At 39.2% G+C, this 24,116-nt stretch overlaps 1 protein-coding gene across 1 annotated transcript in view; it reads left to right on the top strand.

Annotated features, from left to right (window-relative positions):
* The window catches only part of PPM1E (protein phosphatase, Mg2+/Mn2+ dependent 1E), a 271,450-nt gene that overhangs the window by 46,458 nt on the left and 200,876 nt on the right, over positions 1 to 24,116 (top strand). The window lies entirely within an intron of this gene.

The raw sequence follows: 24,116 nt of genomic DNA, 5'->3' as shown, positions 1-24,116 counted from the left end.
GCCCAGAGGAACAGACCAATATACAAACACAATCCAATATCTATTTTTGGAATTCATAAAACTATACCACACTGCCACAGTACCCTTATCAGAGATCTTTATTTCTTCATGCAACTTTGATCTATTGCCTACTGTCCTTTCCTTTCAATGTGCAAAACCCTTTAGCATATCATGCTAAAGTAGTAAGCAGTATAGTGATGAAGAACTCCCACTGCTTTTGTTTATCTGAGAATGTCTTAACCTGTCCCTCATTTTTCAAAGGACAGTTCTGCCAGATACAAAATTATTTGTTGGGAATTTTTTGCTTTCAGCACTTTAAAAATGTCATCCCATTGCCTTCTTGCATTTATGGTTTCCAATGAGAAACTACACTTAATCTTTTTTTTTTTAAGATTTATTTTTTTATTTCTCTACCCCCTGTCATTGTCTGCCAGCTTTCTGCTTGGACCAGCATGCCACGTGGGCCAGCTTGCCTTCACCAGGAGGCCCTGGAAATTGAACCCTGGACCTCCCATGTGGTAGATGGGAGCCCAATTTCTTGAGCCACATCCGCTTCCCAACACTTAATCTTATTGAAGCTCCCTTGTTTGTGACTTGCTGCTTATCTCTTGAAGCTTTCACAATTCTCTTTATCTTTTACCTTTGACAATTTGATTAGGATGTGTTTCAGTATGTTTCTGTATGGGTTTATCCCGTCTGGAGTTCATTAAGCAACTTGGATGTATATATTCATGTATTTTGTTAAATTTAGGAAGTTTTCAGCCATTTTTTTCTTTCAGTATTTTGTCTGCCCCTTTCTTTTCCTTCTGGGATTCTCATAATGTGTATATTGGTACGCCTGATGGTATCCCACAAGTTCCTCAGGTTGCATTCACTTTTATTCATTTAACCTTGCTGCTCCTCAGACTGGATGATTTAAATTTGTATTTTCAAGTTCACGGATTCTTTTTCTGCCAACTCTAATCCGCGACTGAACGCCTCAAAGGAATTTTTTATTTCTATTACTGTGGTCTTTAACTCTGTTTGGTTCCTTTTCATAATTTCCACATCTCTATTGCCGATAATCTCTTTGTGTGTTCATCTAACAGTCCTGATTTCCTTTAGTTCTTTTTCCATATTTTCCTTTAGCTTTTTAAAAAATTAATTAATTAATTAAAAAATTTTAAAGATACTTAGATTATACAAATGTCACATAAAAAATATAGGGGATTCTCATTCACTTTTGAATATATTTAGGACCATTTAATTAGCTTTTGAGCATATTTAGGACCACTTAAAAATTATTTGATATGTCTCAGATCTGGTTTTCCTCATTGAAGGTTTCTAATGCTTTAATGTTCTCCTTTGCCTAGTCCATCATTTCCTGTTTCTTTGTATGTTTTGTAATCTTTTGATGAATCTGAGACATTCTGATATTTTAATGTATTATCACTTGAATTTCTACTCTGTGGCATATGTTCCTTAACTTTTATCCTGCTAGTGTTATAACAGAGTTTTCCTTGAGTGCTAGTAGTTTATTTTAAAAATGAAAGAAAAAAAGAAATAGTCTTTCCCAATCTTTGCAGAGTGACCCGTTTGAGTGCTCTCCTTCAGGGCTTATCCATACAGTGAGTTTAGAGAACAGTTCCAGGTGAAAGTATAGGAACCTCACTTTCTGTACCTGCATATTGTCTTGGGCATGTTCATACATGGATATGAAAGTCCTCTCTTCCCTCGGAAACAGATTCCTCATGGTACTGGACACTGCACTGTATTTCCTACAGCCTGCAGTCCCTTTCTCTAGGCAGCCACTTGACTCCTGTCCTACAGTGTTCTGTAGGAAAGCCCTATAAGCTGCCTTCCACACACAGGGCAAGTTCTAGGATGACAAGTCCCTCAGGTCACCACCAGACAGACTGAACCAGGCATATATGCATGGGGGTTATTCTGCTCACTCCAGAACCAGGACCAGGGATCCACACTTGGCGCATAGGCTGACTCCACACAGCCAAGCGGGGGTGGGAGTGGGGCAGCCAGGGTGCCACAGGAGCCTACCAATTTTAAGTTGTCTTTTTCTTGACTAGGCACTTGGCCTGTTACTACAGTCCTTTATTTTCTGGAGCTCTAAGAAAGATGTTTCTGCCAGTTCTCGCTGGTTGTTCAAAGCTTCTGAGGGTGAGGGGAGGTGGACTCCTGAAGTGTCTCACTCAGCCAATCTTGATCACAGCAGGGCCCATTGTGATATTTTTAAATTTTAATTATTATATATTCAGGTTCTAGAAATTTTGTTTTATACCTTTTCAAATCTGCCTGCTCATTCAATAGGGTTTTCTTTCTTAGTCATATTTTTTATATTCTTTTTTTTTGTTTCTTTAAACATTATTCTGTGACCAATAATTCTAGTGTCTTTGTTAGTTGGGTTTCATGTTTATTATATCTGCTTTCCCTAAGTCACAGTGGCTTGCTTCATGTGTTTTGTGATTTTTATTGTGAGTTTATGTTCATTGGTACTTTTTTTCAATTTGTTTTTTATATTTTAGTCAGAATTTTTAGGTTAGTTAATTGAGAGTTTCCCCCACTGCCCACCAGGGTAATTTAGGTTCTATTTGCCTGAAATGGAAGGTATGAAATTTTTCTAGTCAATTCATTAGGAAAAAAATAGGAGAAACAATATATCTTTACCAACATAAAATGAAACTCTGCCTTTTAAAAGGGAAATTTTATAGAGTTTATCCTTACACTGTTGCATCCAAAAGGCCAATCATTTTGACAACCAAATTCTTTTATGTATTTAAAGTCTATTAATTCCTGGGTTCAGTTCCCAGTGCCTCCTAAAGAAACAAGGAAGACAAAAGACACAAGTGCAGAAAAAGAGGGGGTGGGAGAAATAAAGTCTGTTATTACTTTTTTATGCATTGTGAAAATATAATACATGGCTGTGAAGTATCATTTCAATGTATAAAATGTTACTAATTATTGATTTGCAGTGTCAAAGTGAATGATTTGTGCTGTTCCTTTGATAGTATAATTTTGTATTTCCATTTGACATCCATACATGAGGAAGGAAAATATAAATAAGATTTTTTTTTTAAAGATTTGTTTTTTGTTTATTTCTCTCCCCTCCTCCCCCTATCCCCCCGTTGTCTGCTCTCTGTGTCCATTTGCTGCGTGTTCTTCTTCGTCCGCTTCTGCTGTTGTCAGTGGCACGGGAATCTGTGTTTCTTTTTGTTGCGTCATCTTGTGTGTCAGCTCTCCGTGTGTGCGGTGCCATTCCTGGGCAGGCTGAACTTCCTTTCATGCTGGGCAGCTCTCCTTACGGGGCGCACTCCTTGCGCGTGGAGCTCCCCTACGCCGGGACACCCCTGTGAGGCACGGCACTCCTTGCACACATCAGCACTGAACGTGGTCCAGCTCCACACGGGTCAAGGAGACCTGGGGTTTGAACCATGGACCTCCCATGTGGTAGAAGGACGCCCTATCCACTGGGCCAAGTCCGCTTCCCTAAATAAGATTTTATTTATTAAACATTGCCACCCTTTGTCATTAAAAGATGGACTATTAATAAAGGCAAGTGATATTTCTCAAAATTCCCTCTTATTTTTTTACTCTCTAAATTCCCTAATTACTTCTAATTATATAGAAGAGGAATTCTAATATTGTCTGTTTAGCATCTTTAAGATAAAATTCATAGCAAAAGAGATATTCAATATTAGTTTCACATTCTATTGTAAGAATATAGTCGAAGATTGAAGTTTTTTTCACATATTTTTGTCCAAATGAACTCTACTCACCTCGGGTGCCTGGATTCATTTACTTTCCTACTTTGGGGGATATATATTTGGCTTTAACCAGAAATAGCTTGCATTATTTTAATCTATCTGTAGTTTACTTCAGGTCCTTTCAGAAACAAGTGGGATACAAATGAAAAATGAAAAAGAATCTCCTTGTCTTCAATTCCTGTGGCTCAATCTTAAAGTCCAAATAATCTTGCATGGATTTTTTTTTTTTAATATAACACTAGTCATACTAGTTTTGATAGAGATATGAGAAAAATATTTTTGGATCATGCTTATAAGATACAATGTTAATTATTGTTCTTAAGTCATTTCATATGTTAATTTCCCCCCCAAAGAAAACTCAAGATCTTTTATGTCAGGGACTGTCTTCTACTTTTTTATATGCCTATATCCTCTTTTTGTTAATCTTTAGACCTGTATAAATCTCCAGCTCATCCAAAGTATTTTTTATCTTGGCTAGCTTGAGCAATAGAACCTCCTTTGCCTCTTTGTCATGAATAACTTATACCTTTACATTTCTCTTACTTTCAGAGAATAATTGTGTGCATGATGGAAATTAAGTTGACTTAGTTGATCTTCCATATTGATGGAAAGATCCTAAAATGTGTTTCTGTATCATTTGTTTTTTTAATATATCCAGATTATTTCTTATCCCAATGAAATAGATATAGGAGACTGTACTGTAATTAGCTAATTCTATAATTCTTGCCAGGATAGTCAGAGTTGTTCATTGTGAACACGTTCTGCTGCCAAAGCTGAGTTGGAACATTGTGTTTATTTGTGAGAAGATCTGAGTATGAACAATTTGGTTTGAGGATTAAATGGAGGAATAGTGTCCATTGATAAATGTGAAGAAATCATTAATCTTTTCAAGAAATTTTTTTATAGAGAGAAGTTCACATTGAATACTGAATATCATACTGACATTGTAGAAATTGAAAAGCCTGTCTATATTTCATTTAGAAGAGTTTCTAGCTTCCCTCTTGCCTTTTTGAGCAGAAGGCAGATGTACTGAGGCAATTTAGCTTGGTGTGATAATCATCATTTTGGAACACAGAGCAGAACTGGATGTACGATGTCAGGGAGTACAATTCTGTGTATACAGGCACACAGAAGAGGGGGAGGAAGGTCTAAGTCGGTACAATAAGGATGAATAACAAATATTTTTTTCAAATAATACAAAATCCAATAGGATAAGTATATGAGTAAATAATTAATAGAAAAATAGAGTGAAACAAATGTTAAATAGAGTTTCCAGTAACATACTGCTGGGTAACATAGGAAAGAACAATAAATATTGAATAGAGAATTGGTAGAATATGGCATTTAATTTGATTCTAGAAAAGAAGTAATATTTTGATAGTTGGAAGATGGTGGGGATAGGAGGGTAAGGATCTCACTTTGAGGGACTGGTAATACAGAGGCATGCATGCCTAAATCCCCAATCTCATGGACTGGTAAAGGAGAATATGAGGTTAAGCTATATGGGTAGTGAACTTTTATTCTGTAATAATAGCAATAACAACTAATATTTCCATGTACAAATTTGAGACTTACACAGGTTAGTGGGAGGTATTATTACTCTCCAAATATATGCATGTTCTGGTGTGATTTAATGGAAAGATCTGTATTTGAAAGTTAACTTTGTCATTTAAAAACTACGTAACCTTAGACAAGTTACTTCATATTACTGAGTCTCATCTGTAAAATACAAATAATACTTTCTTCAGTAGGTTGTTTCAGGGCTGCTGCATAGCCTATGCACTGCACTATTCCAAGGATGCTATTCATATAAACCAGGAGTTGATAAACTTTTTCCGTGAAAAGCCAGGTAGTAAATATTTTAGGCTTTGAGGGTCACGAGGTCTCTGTAGCAACTTCCAACCCAGCTGTTGTAGCATGAAAGCTGCCATAGACAGTATGTAAAGTGGCTGTCTTCCAATAAAACTTCATTTGAAACAAGGGAAGCAGATGTGGCTCAAGTGATTGAGCTCCCACCTACGACATGCAAAGTCCCAGGTTCGACTCCTGGTACCTCCTAAAGAAGATGAGCAACACAGCAAGCTGACGGGACAGACAGGTGCAGCAAACTGACACAACAAGCTGACACAACAAGAAACACGAGGAAAACATAATGAGAGAACAGCAAAGCAGGAAGCAGAGGTGGCTCAAGCAATTAGGCGCCTCCCTCCCACATCAGAGGTCCTGGGTTCGGTTCCCAGTGCCTCCTAAAAGAAAGCCAGCACACAAAAAACAGACACAGCAAATGCAAACAATGAGGGAATGGGGAAAAATAAATAAATAAATAAATGTTTTTAAAATATAAAAAACAGGCATTAGGTCAGATTTGGCCCATAGCCCAAAGTTTTCTGACTGCTAACGTAAACTATAATGTGAACAGTGCTTCCTGAAATTGTGCCATTCATAGTATAGGAATAAATTACTTGTGCTATAAGAAATATTTTTATCTAATATGTATAGCACAGAAATATTTTTATCTTAGGACATGTGGATGCTCAGTGATAAAAGTCTGTCTACTCTTCTCTCTTCACTTTTAATGTTATTGCCATTGTATTCTTGAGTAAATTTCTCATCAGCTAAATTCAGAATCCTCAGTAGGAAAATAAAAACTATGTTCTCATCAGCTAAATTCAGAATTCTCAGTAGGAAAATAAAAACTATGTTCTACCAGATTAACTATTGTTAGATGTGTTAATTGGAGTGGTAATATACAAATGTTTTGAATTCCTTAAAGACAGTTGTTTTAGTTTGCCAAAGGGCTGCCGATGCAAAGTACCAGAAATCTGTTGGCTTTTATAAAGGAGATTTATTTGGGATAAAAGCTTACAGTTCCAAGGCCATGAAATGTCTAAATCAAGGCATCAGCAGCAATGCTTTCTCACCAAAGTCAGCTACTGCTGACCCTGGTGTGTTGCTACGTGGTGCAACAAGATGGCTGATTTCTGTGAGGGTTCAGCCTTTCCCTCTGGGCTCACTGTCTCCTTTGAGTTGTTCCATGGGCGCAGCCTCTTGGGTCTTCATGCTTAAATGATCCTGTAGTCCCCTCTCTCCTGTCGTAGGGCTCATCTCTTAGGGCTTCTATCCTTGTAGCTCAGCTGTGGGCAAAACTGGACTCTTTTCTCTCACATGGCAGTCCCCTTTTTCCCTCTCTCTCTCTTATGAGTTCATTTATATCAGACCCAGAAAGGGAGCAGGTATTCAACCCGAGATGCCTTAACTAATATAGTTCAATAAAAAGCCCTACAGCAGTCTTTTTTTTTTTTTTAAGATTTATTTTTATGTATTTCTCCCTACCCCCTTGTGACTGATTGTCTTCCTTTTCTTTGGGAGGTATAGGAACTGAACCTGGGGCCTCCAATGTGGGAGGGAGGTGCCTAATCGCTTGAGCCACCACTGCTCCCTGCTTTGTTGTGGCTTTCATTTATGTTTTTCCTCTATGTATCTCTTCTTGCATCATCCTGTTGCATCAGCTGGCCATGCTCACCATCTAGCTCGTCCTCTTCAGGAGGCACCAGGAACCTCTGCTCCCTGCTTTGTTCTATCTCTTATGTTTTTCTTCTTGTGTCTCTTGTTTCATCATCTTGTGTCAGCTTGCTGCACCTGCCTGTTGTACCAACTCGCTGTCTTCTTTAGGAGGCACCAGGAAACCAACCAGGGACCTGCCATGTGGTAGGCGAGAGCCAATCACTTGGGCCACATCTGCTACCCCTACAGCAGTCTTAATAGGTAATCTAGTCAAAGGCCCCTCAGCTGAATTTAATGCAATCAAAGGCTATCACACTCAGAGGATTAGATTAGTTTACAAACAATCTTTCTCTTTTGGGGATTCACAAAATAATCTCAAACTACTACAACAATGTGAACTGGAAACTATGACTGAGACATTGTTATAACTGAGTGCCACTGTATCTGGAAGTCTTAAATACAGCACAAGAGGGAGCCTGAAGCCTGCCCTGATGGCACTATTCAGGGTCTTGTAATTTAATATTTTGTGTACACTATCAGATTATGCAAATCAAATGTTGATTATATACTAGGGATCATTTTCAGTCTTGGTTTAGGAATAACAAATTAATTGCTCTTTTTAGAATATTAAATGCTAATCATTTTTGTTAGAAGATATAACAAACATAATAATTCTGTCTTCCCGTTCTTGATGAGAAATCTTTTATAGGTTTATTTTAACTGAAATAATGGATTTCTTATTTCTACATTTGAGAATATAGTCTTCTCTTTACACTCTATAGAAATATTATATACATTTTGCCTGTATTATAAATATTTTAGCTGACTTTTAAAAAAATTTATTGAAGTATATCACTCATACATAAACATACATAAATAATAAGTGTATAGTAATAATGGTGAATTTACAAAACAAACATACATAACATCGTACAGGACTCTCATACCTCACCCTGCCATCAATACTTTGCATTGTTATGAAATATTTTTAACTAATGATTAAAAAGCATCCTCAAAATATTACTACTAACTAAAGAATTCTTCCCCCAATGCACCAATATTATTATTATTTATTATGTCATTATATATGAACATACATAAACAATAAGTGTATAGTAAAAGTTGTGAACTTACAAAGGAAACATGCATATCATACAGGGGTCCCATATGTCAACCCACCACCAATACCTTGCATTGTGAGACATTTGTTACAAATTATGAAAGATTATTGTCAAAATCTTGCTACTAATTATAGTCCTTAAATTACATTTGGTGTATTTCCCCCTAACCCACCCTATTATTTTTAAAATATGTTCTTATGACAGATGTTGTAAACTTACAGAACAATCGTGCACATGTGCAGAATTCCCAGACAACACCCCTCCATCAACACACCACACCATGGTGAAGCATTTGTTACAGATTATGAGATAACGTATTACCAGATCCACAGTGTACATTTGGCACACTTTTTCCATACTACCCCATTATTATTATTTTTTAAAAGATTTATTTATTTATTTAATTCCCTCCCCTCCTCCGGTTGTCTGTTCTCTGAGTCTATTTTGCTGCGTCTTGTTGTCTTGTTTCTTTGTCCGCTTCTTTTGTCGTCAGCGGCAGGTCAAGTATGGGCGGCACCATTCCTGGGCAGGCTGCACTTCCTTTTCGCGCTGGGGGCTCTCCTTAGGCGCGGCACTCCTTGCGCGCATCAGCACTGTGCATGGGTCAGCTCCACACGGGTCAAGGAGGCCCGGGGTTTGAACCGCGGACCTCCCATGTGGTAGACGGACGCCCTAACCACTGGGCCAAGTCCGTTTCCCCTACTCCCCCATTATTAACACAGTACATCTTTGGCATAGATGCATGAATATTACATTATTACTGTTAACCACAGTCCATGGATCACTCCAGTTGTATTTTTCCCATGTTTCTCCACATTCCCACCACCCTGCAATATTTCTTTTTTTTTTTTTTTTAATTTTTTTATTTTTTATTGACTTTGTAATAATATTACATTAAAAATATATATGTGAGGTCCCATTCAACCCCACCCCCCCACCCCCCCTCTCCCCCCCCCCCCAACAACACTCGTTCCCATCATCATGACACATCCATTGGATTTGGTAAGTACATCTTTGGGCACCTCTGCACCTCATATACATTGGTTCACATCATGGCCCATACTCTCCTCTATTCCATCAAGTGGGCCCTGTGAGGATTTACAATGTCCGGTGATTACCTCTGAAGCACCATCCAGGGCAGCTCCATGTCCCGAAGACGCCTCCACCTCTCATCTCTTCCTGCCTTTCCCCATACCCTTTGTCCATTATGTCCACTTTTCCCAATCCAATGCCACCTCTTCTATGTGGACATTGGATTGGTTGTGTCCATGCAATATTTCTTTTAAAGATTTATTTTTCATTTATTTCTCTCCCCTTCCCCCCCCCTCCCGCCAGTTGTCTGCTCTCTGTGTCCATTCGCTGTGTGTTCTTCTGTGACCGCTTCTATCCTTAGCAGCAGCACAGGAAATCCGTGTTTCTTTTGTTGGGTCATCTCGTTGTGTCAGCTCTCCATGTGTGTGGTGCCATTCTGGGGCAGGTTGCACTTTCTTTTGCACTGGGCGGCTCTCCTTACGGGGTGCACTCCTTGTGCATGGGGCTCCCCTACGCAGGGGGCACCCATGCGTGGCAGGGCACTCCTTGCATGCATCAGCACTGCGCACAGGCCAGCTCCACATGGGTCAAGGAGGCCTGGGGTTAGAACTGCAGACCTCCCATGTGGTAGGTGGACACCCTATCCATTGGGCCAAGTCCACTTCCCTCACCCTGCAATATTGATGTACATCTGCTCTAGCTCACAAAGGACACTCTTATAACTGTACCATCAAGCAAAATTCTCATCCTTCTCTGGGTTTACTGTACTATTCAGTCCCTAGCTTATTCTCTAGCTTTCTGTCAATTGGTATTTACATCTCTAGACTACTGTTTTCAGCCATATCCATATTCCCTTTTATAAACCATCTGTTATTCACTATAATGTGTTACCATCAGCTCTGTACATTTTCATACTTTTACAGTAAAGTTATTTAAAACTTCTACGTAAATTACACACCAGTAGTCCATCTCAGTCCTTCTCTTCTTTAAGAATCCACCACCTGCCACCAGGTCTTGAAGATATTTTCCTACATTTTCTTCTAGAAGCATTATAGTTCCTGCTTTTATATTTAGGTTTTTGATCCGTTTTGAGTTAATTTTTTTATAAGGTGTGAGATAGGGATCCTCTTTCCTTCTTTTGGCTATGGATATCCAGTTTTCTCAGCACCATTTGTTGAATGGACTGTTCTGCCAGAGCTGGCTGCATTTGACAGGCTAGTCAAAAATCACTTCATCATACATGTGAGGGTCTGATTCTGAACCAACAATTCAGTTCCATTGGTCTATGTGTCTGAATGTATGCCAGTACCTAGCTGTATTTACTACTGTAACTAGGTAATATGATTTAAAGTCCAGAAATGAGAGTCCTCCAACTTTGCTTTTCCTCTTTAAGATGATTCTGACTGTTTAGGACCCCTTACCCTGCCAAATAAGTTTGATAATAATGCATTTTTAAAATGCTGGTGGAAATTTTTATCAGGATCACATTGAATCTGTATATCAGTTTGAGTAGAATTGACGTTTTAATATTTAGTCTTCCAATCCCTAAGCATGGAATGTTCTTCCAAATATTTAGGTCTTTTTCGATTTCTTTTAACAATGCACTGTAGTTTTCTGAATGTAGGTGCTTTACATTGTTGGTTAAGTTTATTCCTGAATATTTGGATTCCATCTGTCATACTTTATTTTCACCACTCTTTTGACACCTTTGTTTACTTTTATTGATATAATTTTCATTTCTAGACTCTTTCAGGCCTCTCTCTTCTTTTTAGGCTGTAGCACAGTCTTTAGTATTTCCTGCAAAGCTGGTCTCTTGGTTACAGACTTTCTCAGTTTCTGTTTATCTGTGAATATTCTAAACTCACATTCATTTCTGAAAGACAATCTTGTGGGGTATAAGATTTGACTGGAAGGTTTTCTCTTGTGGTGTCTTAAATATATTATACCACTGTCTTCTTGTCTCTGTGGTTTCTGATGAGAAATTGGCATTTAATCTTTTTGGGTATCCCTTATATGTTCTGCAGTGCTTTTCTCTTGTTCTCAGAATCCTCTCTTTGTCTTTAGCATTTAGTTCTGATTAGTATGTGTCTTGGAGTTGGTCTATTCAGTTTTATTCAGATGGGAGTACGTTGTGCTCCTGGATATGGATATCTATGTCCTTCAATAGGTTTGGGAAATTTTCTACCATGATTTCTTCAAATATTCTTTCTGCCTCTTTTCCCTTCTCTTCTATTTCTGGGACACCCATGACATGTATGTTTGCATGTCTTTTGCTGTTGTTTAGTTCCCTGAGACCCTATTCAATTTTTTGCATTCTTTATCTGTTCTTTTGTTTGTTCACTTTCAGAGGCAATTTCTTCAAGCTCACTAATCCTTTCTTCTGCCTCCTCAAATCTGCTATTATATGATTCCAAGGTATTTTTAATTTCATTTATTGAACCTTTCATTCCCGTAAAATCTGCTGTTTTTCTATGTATGCTTTCAAATTCTTCTTTGTGCTTATCCAATATCTTCTTAATATTCTTAACTCTTTAGCCATCTCATTGAATTTATTAAGGAGATTTGTTTGAACATCTATGGTTAATTGTCTCAACCCCTTTATATCATCTGGAGATATGTAATCTTGTTCCTTTAATTGGGCCATATCTTCCTATTTCTTGGTGTGGATTATAATTTTTTTATTGATGTCATGGCATCTGCCTTACTAGAGTATTTATTCTAGGTGCAGTTTCTCTCTTTAGTATAGGGCTTTCTTGCCCTTTCTTCCTTGCTGCCAAGGATGTAGTTGGTGCTGTAAGCTGTGAAGGCTCAAGCTGCCCTCATTGCCCCAAGGACTGATGAAGCTTCTCCCCACTTTCTCCTTTGCCAGCGGTTGGGACAGAGCGACAGCTGTGTGTAATAATCCCAAGTCATGCAGGGCTACACTGTAGTTGCCCAGAGAGACTGATGAAGCTTTACACCCTTTTCTCCCCTGCCTGGGGTGGGAATGGAGCTGCAGGTATGTGGAGTAATCTATGCTGTGTGGGTCCAATATGACCACAGTTGCCCCAGTAGACTTCCAACTCTTCAGTCTGTGCCAGCTGAATGTACCTGCAGTTATCTGGAGAAGCTGATGCAGGGCCTGCCATCTTCCTCCCTGCTAGAGGTGGGGCTGAAGGCTAGGCTAGGGCTGCAGGCCAGACTGGGTGAAAGAAACCAGTCTTCACCATCACTGTGATTTTCAGTCAGCCCGACTTCCCCTCATGCTGGGAGTGGGGTCAAAATGGCAGTGACCTCTCTCCTACTTTGACAGTTTCAAACTTTAGTTGTTCTTAGGGTTATACTTTAGTCAGCCGAATTTACTAATGAGTAGCTTAAATCAGTGCCAACCATCTCCTCCACCCCTTGGTGGAAATGGGAATTGGGAAATGGAGCTTCCAACTCCAGCCACAGAATAGCTCCTGAGGTGGCTTGCACTGCCAGAGTTGGATGATCACCGGCCTATGTGTGGCCTGTATTTTCCTGGAGAGGCTGGTGCAGGTCCCCCCAGTTTCCTCCCTGCCAGATGTGAGCCTGGGGTTTATACTAGAGCTACAATCTGACTTGAATGGAAAGAAGCCGATCCCAACCAGCACTGTGATTTTCAGTCAGTCCTGCTTCCCTTTGTGCTAGGGATGAAGTTAAAATGGCAGCTACTGGTTTCTTTTTTACTTGGACAGGTTCATACTTGAGCTGTTCTTAGGATCATGCTTTTGCCCACCAAATTTACTAATCAGTAGCTGAAGTTGGTGACCAACCGTCTCTTCCTCCCCCATTTTTGGGAAATGGAGCTTCCAATTCCAGCCGCAGAATAGCTCCTGAGGAGTGGAGTATTCTACTTACGCATCTTCTCTGCAGATGGGCATTCTCCACCTTCCATTATTTCAAGGATGTTGCAGGATGCTCTTCTGGTCTCCTGGAGCCCCCAAACAGGTGCTTTAGATTGCTCTGGGAGATTACTAACTGCCCTGTAGCATGAGCTGACTTTAGGAGCTCCTTGCCGCCATCTTATTGGTTGTCCTCTGCCTGTATTATAACAGATGTATATGAAAGGCTTTTTAAAATTTTGTTAAATATATTTGCTATTTACATTAAAAAATTATCCTGGTAAAATATATACAACATAGCATTTCCCATTTTGCTGTTTTCGTTTTAATATAAGAAAATGTCTTGGAATTTCACAAATTTTTTTAACATTTTGGTGTACTAACATTTCTAAATTTGTCTTTTTAATATTTTCTCTCTTTCATTTCTCAAAAATGAAAGTATTATATAATGATTTCTGGGGAGCAGTTGTGGCTCAAGCAGTTGAATGCCTGCTTCCCACATGGGAGGTTCCAGGTTACATTCCCTGTGCCTCCTAAAAACAAAAAAGCCGGGAAGCGGACTTGGCCCAGTGCTTAGGGTGTCCATCTACCACTTTGGAGGTCTGCGGTTCAAACCCCGGGCCTCCTTGACCCATGTGGAGCTGGCCCATGTGCAGTGCTGATGCGCACAAGGAGTGCCCTGCCACGTAGGGGAGCCCCACGTGCAAGGAGTGCACCCCGTAAGGAGAGCCGCCCACACGTGAAAGAAAGTGCATCCTGCCCAGGAATGGCGCCACACACACAGAGAGCTGACACAACAAGATGACGCAACAAAAAGAAACACAGATTCCCAGTGCCGTTATAAGGATAGAAGCGAACACAGAAGACACACAGTGAATGGGCACAGAGAGCAGACAACGGGGGGGGGGGGGGGGGGGGGGGACGGGGGGAAGAGGAGAGAAATAAATAAAAAATAAATCTTTAAAACAAAACCAGCTTACAGTCCTGAGGCTATGGAAGTGTTCAATCAAGACATCATCAAGAGGGAAAACGGTCTTTGGCCCAGTGGTTAGGGCGTCCGTCTACCACATGGGAGGTCCGCGGTTCAAGCCCCGGGCCTCCTTGACCCGTGTGGAGCTGGCCCATGCGCAGTGCTGATGCGCGCAAGGAGTGGTGTGCCACACAGGGGTGTCCCCCGCGTAGGGGAGCCCCACGCGTAAGGAGTGCGCCCCTGAGGAAAGCCGCCCAGCGCGAAGGAGGGAGCAGCCTGCCGAGGAATGGCGCCGCCCACACTTCCCGTGCCGCTGACAACAACAGAAGCGGACAAAGAAACAAGACGCAGCAAAAAGACACAGAAAACAGACAACCGGGGGAGGGGAGGGGAATTAAATAAATAAAAAAATAAATCTTTAAAAAAAAAAAAAAGACATCATCAAGAGATGCTATCTCACCAAGTTGCAGCTATGGGAAATCAGGTACATGGCAGGGCCAAATGCTCATCACTTCTCTCTCTACCAGGCCTCTTCTCTGCAGCTTCAAGCTGCTCCATGGACCTAGCCCCTCTGGGATCTCTTCCATACTTCTGGGCTCCACAGATTCTAGCCTCCAGCTTCTAGGGCCTCTCCTGTTTCTGAGGCTTTTTTTCTGTGTGTCTCTGCTTTAAAAAGGACTCCAGCAAGAGGGCCAAGACTCACCCACCGAAGCAATCCAATCAAAGGTCCAACAACTGAATCCAGGCTAATCAAAGGATTCCACACCCACAGGAATGGGTTAGCTTCAAGAACACGAATCCACAGAAAGCTTCAAACTATTTTGTGGTCCAAGAAGATTCTTTGTATACTTTAAATATTTTTTGGTTTATTAAGATTTGATTTTTGTCCTAATAAATGTTCTGTTCTTGAAAATGTTCCCTGTGCTCTTGAGAAGAATATGTATTGTGTTATTTTTGGGTAGAGTGTTCTATGTATGTCCATTAGTTCTGTTCAGTGTTAAGTCCTCTTATTTTTTTATGGATCTTATTTTTAGATACTGCATTATTTCTTAAAAATGGTGTATTAAAGTCTCTAACTATTATTGTAGAACTATCTATTTTTTCCTTCAATCCCACCCATTTTTATTTCATATGTTTTGGGGCTCAGTTGTGAGGTGATATATATTCATAATCACTGTATCTTCTTGCCAGATTGAACCTTTTATCAATATATATTACGTTCGTTTCTCTTATAATCTATATTGACTTAAAGTCTATTTTTTTCTCACAAAAATATAGTCACTCTGGTTTTGTTTTGATTACTGTTTTCATGGAATATCTTTCCTCCATTCTAATTTCAACCTCTTGTTTTTGTACCTTAAGTGAGTCTCTTGTAGACAGCAAATAAATGAATCAAGATTTTTCATCCAGTCTACCAATCTCTGCCTTTTAATAGAGGAGTTTAATTCATTGACTTATAAGGTAAAAACTGAGAAGGAAGGATTTACTTCTGCCATTTAGCTATTTGTTTTATGTCTGGTATATTTTTGTTCCTCAGTTACTCCAATACTGTCTTTTTTTTTTTTGTATTTAGTTGCTTTTTGTAGTGTACCATTTTAATTCCCTTCTCTTTTGCTTTTCTCTGTATTTTTAAGTTATTTTTTAATGGTTATCTTTGTAATTACCATTATCTTTAATAACATAGTTTGACTAAAACCAGTCTAGTTTCAGTACACACATTCTCTATTCCTATATGTATTATGTCTCTCCCCCTTTATATTGTTTTATCTCAGATTGTCTGTGTGCATTATATGCCCATTAACATAGATTTTATATGTTATTTTACACAGTTGCCTTTTAAGTCATATATGGAAAAAAGCATTTACAAATTAAAAGTACAATAATACAGGATTTTAAATTTACCTATATAATTACTTTTACTAATGCTCATTATTTCTTTTTATGGTTTCAAGATACAGACTAGTGTCCTTTTATTTCAGCTTGAAGGACTCCCTTTAGCATTGCTTGTAGGGCAGGTCTTCTGGTAATGAACACGTTCAGCTTTTACTAATAAATGTGTTGATTTCACCTTCAATTTTAAAAGATAATTTGGCGTATACAGAATTATTGGTTAACAATTTTTTCTTCAAGCACTTTAAATATGCTATCCCACTGTCTGCTGGCCCCATGTTTTCTGATGATAAATCTGCTGTTAATCTTGTTGAGGACCCTGTGTATAAGACAAGTTGCTTTGCTCTTGTTTCTTTCAAAATCTTCTGTGTTTGAATTTTGACAGTTTCGATATAATGTCTCTTATAGTGGATCTCTTCAAGCCTATATTGCTTGAAGTTCTTTGAGTTTTCTAGATGTTTTTATTCATGTCTTTCATCAGATTTGGGAAGCTTTTGGCCATTTTTTTTCCTTCAGTTTATAAAAATTTAATGTGCCTGAGAATATTTATGCAAATATGTCATTTTTTGTTAAAAATATGCATGGTACACTTTGGAAAAAGTTTAGTTGCAGCAATTTTTCCTTAAAAATTTTTTTTACATATATAAATACATAACATTTCCTGATTCCTATTGATTGCACTTCTGGTTTAATACCTTCCAACCTCCAAGGGATTTTGAAACATACAATCATGTTCATATTCCTTGGCCACTGTACTTTTCCAGAAAAAAATATTCTGGAAACAAATTTCCTTGACTCCAAATTACCAATATCTTGTTTCTTAAAGTAAATCCCTCTACCTCTTATCTCCCCCCATGTTGTTGTTTTTTTGGTATGGTACAAACAATACAAAAAAAAAACAAAAACAACAACAACAGATAGAGGCATTTATTATTGCTACCACAACAGAAATTTGGGTGGTGTTTGTGTTCCCAGTGGCTCCAAGCCTGAAAAAAGAAAGGAAAAAGGGAATCTCTACTTCTGATCTTATGAAAAAGGTAAAATTCCTTGTTTTGCCAATGCTATGAACATACTATTTGATAGATGGTAGCTTAACCAGACATTAACAGGTGAAACATAGAAGCCATCTCACTATTTTCTTAGTTAACAGACTGAGCTCACCATACCAATCATTCAGAATGGCTTTCTTTAAGCAACAGTAACAGCTGCTCCTTTTCTCTTCCCATCTTGCTAACCTAGGTTCTCCCTAGGTTATGTTTCCCAGAAGTAAATGTGTTAGCAAGTTCAGCATTTCTGGTACGTTTCAATATTATTGAATTTCTTTTCTTTTTTTTAACTTCTCTCCCCTTCCCCCCGTTGTCTGCTCTTTGTGTCCATTCACTGTGTGTTCTTCTGTGTCTGCCTGCATTCTTGTCAGCGGCACTAGGAATCTGTGTCTCTTTTTGTTGTGTCATCTTGCTTCAACAGCTCTCCATGTGTGGTGCTTTTTTCGCATGGGTGGCTCTCCTTACGGGGCACACTCCTTGCATGGGGGGCTCCCCTATGTGGGAGACACCCCTGTGTGGCACGGCACTCCTTGTGCACATCAGCACTGCGTGTGGGCCAGCTCATCACATGGGTCAGGAGGTCCTGGGTCTGAATCCTGGACCTCCCATGTGGTAGGTGGATGCCAGATCTTCTTCCCATTGAATTTATTTTCTATTCACTTATTTTCAAAACAAGAAAACTCAACTCAAGGAGTGTATTAAATTTTTCTTTCTTTTCTGTCTCCAAACACTCATAACCTTTCACGTACACTTTCATTTATCAGACCTTATCCAATGGGGGCATCCTCCCAATTCAATTTCTTCAAATACTTGTTCTGCTTCTTTCTCTTTTTCTTCTGAAACTCCAAAGCTGCATATGTTTGCATGCTTGATGGTATCCCACAGGTCTGTCAGGCTCTGTTCATTTTTTTTCATTGTTTTTTCTTTCTGTTCTTCAATCTGGATAATTTTAATTGTCTTGTTTTCAGGTTAGCTAATCCATTCATTCTCTTGTCTGTTCAAATTTGCAATTGTATTGTCTAAAGAGTTTATGTTTTTTTAAGATTTATTTTATTATTTATCTCCACCTGTCTGCTCGTTTCCTCTTCAGGAGGCACTGGGAACCGATCCTGGGACCTCTGACATGGGAGAGAGGCACCCAATCACTTGAGCCACCCAAACTCCCTGATTTGTTGTTTCTCTCATTGTCTTTCCTCTGTGTCTCTTTTTTGTTGTGTTGTATCATCTTGTGTAAGCTCGCTGTGTGGGGCAGCTCTCCACAGCATAGGCCAGCTTTGCCTTTACCAGGAGGATCCAGGAACCTAATCTGGGACCCCTCATATTGTAGACGGGAGCCCAATCACTTGAGCCACATCTGCTTACCCTAATGAGTATTTCATTTCAATTACTGTACTTTGCAGCTCCAAAATTTTCTTGTTTCTTTATAATTTTTATCTCTTTCTTTTGTTCAGGTAACATTTTCCTAATTACATTTAGTTCTTTACATATGGATTTTTTAGCTCATTGAACATATTTAAGACAGTTGATTTAAAGTCTTTGACTAGTAGTTTCAATGTATGAGATTCCTCAGGGATGTTTTTTGGAAAATTCTTTATTTTCCCCCCGTGAATGGGCCATACTTTCCTGTTTCTTTATGTGTTTTGCAAATTTTTGTTGAGAACTGGACCTTCTGAGTATGTTATAACTCTAGAAATCAAATTCTCCCACTTTACTGATATCATTGGGTTTTGTTGTTATTGTTTAAGGGTGAAGCTGTCAATTTGTGACGTGTCTAAACTATTTTTGCTCCCAAATGGAGAATGAAAAGAGAAAGGAGAGGGAGAAAGAGGTATTGCCTTTTTAAGACTCCTTTGACACTTTTGCCTGAGAGGTTTATAACAATGAATCAAAAGCAATGATCAGCAGCCAGACCACACACCCCTGGATTTTGGATTGGTAGGTCATTATAGCCCAGTCATGCACCCGCAAACTATACCAGGAACCCAGGCTACAGTCCGCACAGCTCCCTCCTATGGGATTGGGGGGTGAGGGATGAGGCTGCTGCACAGAGGGTAAAAATCCCTGGTATTTATTGCAGTTTCCCAGCTTCTTTCTCTGGCTCTTCCCTGGTTATTGCACAGTGTCCTACTAGACTCCATATTTTCAAAATAGTTGATTCAGACAGTTCCTGCCAGTTCAATAGTTAATACCTGGATCTTCCTACTCTCCCATCTTTCCATAATCCTCTCTCTGCAGGATTACCATCTCCTTTTTATACTTTATATTATTGTAGTGCTTCTCTCCTTCCTTGAATCTCTCTTGCTTCCTGGAACAACCTCTTTATGTAATCCCATAAGGACAGGGATTTTTAAATACTGCCTGATGCATAGTAGGTGTTCCATTAATATTAGGTGAATAAATTTGTAAAATTTTTTTTTCTCTTTATAAAACCTTACCAAATAAGATGAATAAATCTTATAACTATAACTCTGTATGGTTGCTGATCTATGACCCCTAAGTTTTCATGGTTATGCTTCCAATATATATTTTTCTCAGACATATGAAAGGCATTATAATATAGTGATTAGGGGCCCAGATTTTGGTGCTAGACACACGTAGAACTGACCCTGGTCTATTTATCATTTATGTGACCTTGGGAAAAGTACTTACCTTCTCAAACTTAAAGTTTCTTATTAGGAAAATATGCTGATAGTACCTGACTTGTAGGATTATTGAAGATAGTACATATGATGTGCTAAACTCATTACAGGACCCATATTAAATGTTCAGTGAATGCTCTTTTTCTGTTTAAAATTACTTGGGATTCAACTGAAAAAGACATGATCGATGTTATAAAGGAGTATACCTATAATTTAGGCTACATATAGGAAATATGTACATAAAATTACTTTAAAACACTGACAGCATTATAATTTATATGTTGATTGTGATTGTGGCCAAAATGGATAGTCTGTGGATGTAAATGTGAACCAAAAGGAAGCTAGAGAACAATCTAGGGATTGTATAACATAGTGGTTTTAGTGGTGGATGAAGATTGTGGTTAATAGTATCAATATAAGAATGTTGTTCTTTTACAAAATGTTAAGAATATGGTGATATATGGGAAAATTACAACTAACTTATGAACGATAGTTAACAGTAATATTGTAATTTTTTACAGCAATGGCAAAGAAGATATTAATTCTAAGAGACAACAATGGGAGGGGTATAAGGGGGTGTGGAATTTTTCCTTTTGGAGTAATGAGAATGTTATAAAATTAACTGAGGTGATGAGAGCACAACTCTGTGATGAAAATGAGAACCACTGGGTGTAGACTTTCAATGGATTGTAGAAGATGGACTTTGGTTAACAGAACAAATATGAAAATGTTCTCTCATGAACTTTAACAAATATATACTACGAATATAGAGTATTAATGATTAGGTGGTTTGGGAAGCGGATTTGGCTCAACTGATAGAGCGACTGCCTGCCACAGGGAGGTCCAGGGTTCAAACCCAGGGCCTCCTGACCCATGTGGTGAGCTGGCCCACGCACAGTGCTGATGGGTGCAAGGAATGCCATGCTGCGCAGGAGTGTCCCCCACATAGGGGAGCCCCACGCGCAAGGAGTGCACCCCAGATAGAGAGCTGCCCCTCATGAAAAACATGCAGCCTGCCCAGGAGTGGTGCAACACACAGAGAGAGCTGACGCAGCAAGATGACGCAACAAAAAACACAGATTCCCGGTGCCACTGACAAAGAATACAAGTGGACACAGAAGAACACACAGTGAATGGACACAGAGAGCAGACAACTGGGGGGGGGGCGGGGAGAGAAATAAATTAAAAATAAATCCTTTAATAATAATAATAATAATTGGGTGGTGTATTAGCCAAACGGGTGCTGATGCAAAATATCAGAAATTGGTTAGTTTTTATAAAGTGTATTTATTTGGGGTAGGAGCTTGCAGATACCAGGCCATAAAGCATAAGTTACTTCCCTCACCACAGTCTATTTTCATGTGTTGGAGCAAAACAGCTGCCAACGTCTGCAAGGGTTCAGGCTTCCTGGGTTCCCTCCTTCCAGAGTCTTGCTCCTCTCTGGGTTCAGGGTTCCTCTTTTCTTGGGGCTCCAGCTTAAGGCTTCAGCATGAAACTCCAGCATCAAAACTCCAACATCAAAAAACCCTTGCATCAAAAGCTCCAACTCTGTCCTTGCCATGCCTTTTATCTGTAAGTCTCCACCCACCAAGGGATGAGGACTCAATGCCCTAATGACATGGCCTAATCAAAGCCCTAATCATAACCCAATCATGCCCAGTAATAGACCAGATTATAAACATAATCCAATATCTATTTTTGGAATTCATAACTATATCAAACTGCTACAGGTAGGTTGGGGGAAAAATAAACCAAATGTAAGATATGGGCTATAATTAGTAGTAATATTTTGACAATGCTCATTTATAGTTTGTAACAAATGTTTGACAGCAATATAAGGTGTTAGTGGTGGGATGATGTATGGGAGCCCTGTATGATGATGTGCATGTTTGTTTTATAAGTTCACAACTTTTGCTATACACCTACTGTTTATTTCTGTTCATATAGTCAATAAAATTTTTTTAAGTTAAAAAAAAACACTGATCACATATATGAATAAGTAAATAGTAAAAAAGAGTCTGAATATACATCAGTGACTATTGTTTCATTGTAGTGTACAAATAATGCTAGGATAGCAACAGAATTTTTGTCTGTGTGCTATATTATCTTATTTAGGTATACAAACAAATACTTTAAAAGTAAAGTATATAATGAATAAAGGAAATTAATTATTTATGGGAGTCATAATTAAGAGTAGCAATGGTCCTATTGATTTTAGAAAAGCACATAACATACTATATGAATAATAAACTATGAAGATTGAATATATATTGAATTGTTATAATCAAGTAAAACAACTTATTCTGAAATATTTAATGGTCACTTAATTATAATTGTACTGTATGATATTTAAAGTATAAATGGTAAATTCATATTATTGATTCTAGTATATGTAATTAATATTATGGACCTACAGCTAAATTTTGCAATTTCTTAAGTCACCTTTAAAGGTGGGGGAGGGGGCCCTGCCCCTGTCCAGATGGCATATTGAGACATTTCAGGGCTCTGTTCCCCAATGGAAGCTTTGATAAACTATCAAGAACAGGCAGAAACATCCTTCTCAAAGCTTCAGAAAACAAGGGACCCAAGTAACAGTGTAAACACTGAAACAAGAGAAAGGGTACTTAAAAGCAGTAGGAGGGAGCCATGTGGCTCAAGCAGTTGTGTACCTGTTTCCCATGTGGGAGGTCCCAGGTTTGGTTCCCAGTGCCTCCTAAATGAAAACAAACAATAAGCAAACCAAATGAAAAAACCAACTCAGGACACCCAATGTGGCTGTGGTTGAGTGCCACCTTCCCACATTTGAGGTCCCAGGTTCAATCCTCAGCCCCCAGTACCTTAAAAAAAAAAAAGCAGTAGGAATCTCCTTGCACTCTGGTTGGTTGCTTCCCCACCCATTATGACCTAGATGAGAAGCTGGCCCATGCTTTCATGTGGATACCTGGTCCCAGTTCTGGAGGGAGCAGAGTAACCCTTGTGAACATACTGGCAGCAAGTATATATTGCCCAATCTGTGTAGTGGTGGCATGAGAGACTTGCCATCCCAGAACTATGTATAGAATGCAGCTCATGGAGCTCTCCTACAGCACTCTATGGGAGAGCAGTCAAGTGGCTGTCTGGGGCAAATGATTGCTGGCTGTAGGACATATAGTGCAATTCTTGGGACCACAAGGAAACTGTTTCTTAGAGGAGATATTCAGATCCATGGAAATGGGGAAAATCTTAGGGCAACATATGCATGCCCAAGACAAGACGCATGTGCAGACAGGATTAGGGGGCCCCTATGCTTTGGCCTGGAGCTATTCTCTAAATTCATTGAATGGATAAACTCTGAAGGATAGTGCTCACACAGGTAAATGCATAAAAACTGGAAAACATTTCCGTTTTTTGCTCCTTTTCTTTTGTTAGTCTCTGTTATTCAAAGAATAATCTGTTATAACACTGGATGGATAAAAACTTAAGGGACAGATGCCTGAGAGTTTAAATTCCATCAATAACACGTTAAAATTTCAAAATTTCCCTGGTTCAGCAAAGGGTTATAAGTCATATAAAGAAATAGGAAGCAATGGCTTAAGCAAAGGAAAAGATTTTTCCTTTTCTGGTAAATCCTGGGACTTACCAGACAAAGGTTTTTAAAGAATGGTTCTAAATATGCTGAAATAGCTGAAGGAAAACCTGGAGAAACAGCTCTAAGAAATCAGGAAAAACATAAATGAACACAAACTATCAGAACTGAGAAGGAAATTATGAAAAGGAAACAAACAGAGCTGAAGACCACAATAAGAGAAATAAAAACATTCCCTAAAAGGATTTAATAGCAGATTGATGCTGGGAGAAGAATCGGTGACCTTGAAGATAAGATCTTTGTCATCATCCAGTCTGAAGAATAGAAAGAAGAAAGAGGGAAACGGACTTGGCCCAGTGGTTAGGGCGTCCGTCTACCACATGGGAGGTCCACGGTTCAAACCCCGGGCCTCCTTGACCCTTGTGGAGCTGGCCCATGCGCAGTGCTGATGCGCGTAAGGAGTGCTGTGCCACGCAGGGGTGTCCCTCGCGTGGGGGGGTGTCCCTCGCGTGGGGGAGCCCCACGCGCAAGGAGTGCGCCCGTAAGGAGAGCCGCCCAGCACAAAAGAAAGTGCAGCCTGCCCAGGAATGGCGCCGCCCACACTTCCCGTGCCGCTGACGACAACAGAAGCGGACAAAGAAACAAGATGCAGCAAATAGACACAGAGGACAGACAACCGGGGGAGGGGGGAGGAATTAAAAATAAATAAATAAATCTCTAAAAAACAAAAACGAAAGAAGAAAGAT

The sequence above is a fragment of the Dasypus novemcinctus genome, chromosome 21 (assembly GCF_030445035.2).
Source record: "Dasypus novemcinctus isolate mDasNov1 chromosome 21, mDasNov1.1.hap2, whole genome shotgun sequence".
NCBI lineage: Eukaryota > Metazoa > Chordata > Mammalia > Cingulata > Dasypodidae > Dasypus > Dasypus novemcinctus.
The sequence above is the reverse complement of the archived record's forward strand: the minus strand, read 5'-3'. Positions and strand labels throughout refer to the sequence as shown.